This window comes from Saccopteryx leptura, chromosome X (assembly GCF_036850995.1).
Source record: "Saccopteryx leptura isolate mSacLep1 chromosome X, mSacLep1_pri_phased_curated, whole genome shotgun sequence".
Classification (NCBI taxonomy): Eukaryota; Metazoa; Chordata; class Mammalia; order Chiroptera; family Emballonuridae; genus Saccopteryx; species Saccopteryx leptura.
The window spans coordinates 95,693,702-95,695,957 of NC_089516.1; the positions used below are offsets into that span (position 1 = coordinate 95,693,702).

Genomic DNA, 2,256 nt, shown 5'->3' on the forward strand with positions numbered 1-2,256 from the left:
ATTGAAGAATGCATTTCTTCCTTGCAAGAGAGTATATGTAAGACTATACTGAAACTAACACAATATATTCTTATATGAGGAAAAGTAAATTTGCATCTTATTATTAGAAATGTGTAGTACTCCAGCCCACTGGGAACAACCAGTGTTGTTTGGAAAAAACCTATTCAGCACACAAATTTATGGCAAGAGGAAGAGGGGGAGGCCTGCCAAGGAAGGCAAAGAAGACCTCCTGAATTTCCTTATCCCTTAGCTTTTATTGATCAGAAGCAGAACAGAGGTAACAAGGTTACAAAGGAGAGAGAGCAGGTGATAAGGGGAAGAATGACTGATGGCAGTTTTGCTGACATGGAGAAAGGACTAATTTGGGTCAGTGCATTCTTTTTATTTTGCTAATTAGAAAGCACAAAGGAAGGGGCAATTTAGAACTTCTAGGTTAAGTTTCTAAAACCTGTTCACATGCATTTCTTCCTGTCTTCACAAAGGTCACTCACTCACACCAGTTTCTTGGTATTTACATCCAGGAGACATTCACTCAGGGCTTTTAACTAAACTTCTCTAATCCAAGTCATAGAGGATTCAAGGTTAGATGGGTAATTTACTACAGAAATGTGCTCAATAACACTCTTATTATATTTTATGGCTTTGCCAGCAAATTTTCATACACTGTCTATCTATTATATAGAAAAGGTTTGTGGACAATTAAATTCTATTGTCCCAGTGAAGAGCAACATTTAGTTGTTTTCCATATCCTCAAGGAAAGCATGAAAATGTTCTCAAACCTAGTATTACTTTGGAGTTCTGAGGTCTCAGCATTCTTAATTCTTAGTCCTTTTTACTTCTTTCAGTTGTTTAGGTGGCTGCCTATTAATAGAGTATTAAGCCCATTTATAAAGAAAGTCCACAATGACACCTCAGAGCAGGAGTTGGGAACCTATGGCTCGCGAGCCAGATGTAGCTCTTTTGATGGCTGCATCTGGCTCACAGACAAATCTTTAATAAAAATAATAATAACGTTAAAATATAAAACATTCTCATGTATTACAATCCATTCATTTCCTACTGCTTATGTTCATGGTTGCGGGTGGCTGGAGCCAAACACAGCTGTCCTCCGAGACAACACCAAACTTTTATTGGATAATATGTAACATACACAGGTTGTTGTATGGCTCTCATGGAATTACATTTTAAAATATGTGGCGTTCATGGCTCTCTCAGCCAAAAAGTTTCCCGACCCTTGCCTTAGAGCAAAATTGCCACACAAAGGCAGACAGTGCTGAGTTGCTGCTGTCACTATTGCCATGATGCCAGCCCCTTGTGTCTCAATGTGCTGGTGATACTCCAGAATGAGATACAAACCACTATGGGAGCAGATTGCATCCAGCTTCACTCAACATTACCACCAGTTATTTGATAATGACAGAACCCAACTAATGTAATTTCCATTGGCATATCATGCCTTATGTGGGAAGAACAGCAATTCCAGAGGACTGCTGACATTCTGGAGAAGTTGTCTAACTTTCTACTCCAGAAAATCCAGCACAGCATCACGGCACAGGACCACCAGCGCATGCAAGATAGCCACATCATCAGCATGGTCGGGTGCCAGCTTAAGGCCGATGAAGACCTTATCATTGGGTTCCACCAAGTGTTCTTATTGAAGAATATCAATGATGCTTGGGTTTATACATATGACATGTTCAGGCTTGCCCTGCACAATTTTATCTGACCTCCTTCTAGCCAGACACTCATACTGTTTCCTGCTCCCTCTTCTTCTTGATACTATTCATACTTCTCCAGATGTTCCAAATATCATACACATAGGAGCAAGGGCACAGTTGGAGTGGATGCAGAGTGCGCTGCTACCTAAGTATTGTGCTTGATATTTGGGGCTAAACTAGTTAAATCTCACAAGGAGATGTTTGTGTTGTACTAGCACATGCCTTGGAAACACTTAAGTAATGCAAAAGGTTGTCTTTTTTTTTTTTTAATCTACTGACAAATTGCTCTAGTAACACAAAGATGTGAAGAAGAAAGCAGCTGCCTCACAGCCCAGATATTGATTTGTTCAGATGTTTCAATGTCTCAGGATACAATAAGACTACAAAAATTTTCTTAACAGTTAAAAGAAAAATTTACAGCAAAGACTTGAAATACCAGCTCAGACCCACAAACACTTGGCACCTTGATGGTCTTATTCATTGGATCCGTCCAGATTAAGTTCAGACTTTTCCAGAACAAAATTAAAGTTCCTTTGTT

The 2,256-nt window shown here is 39.4% G+C and overlaps 1 pseudogene; it reads left to right on the forward strand.

Moving 5' to 3' along the window:
* The first annotated feature begins 1,343 nt into the window (after nucleotides 1-1,343).
* LOC136386428 (nuclear transport factor 2 pseudogene) lies at nucleotides 1,344-1,726 on the forward strand (annotated as a pseudogene).
* Nucleotides 1,727-2,256: the final 530 nt, after the last annotated feature.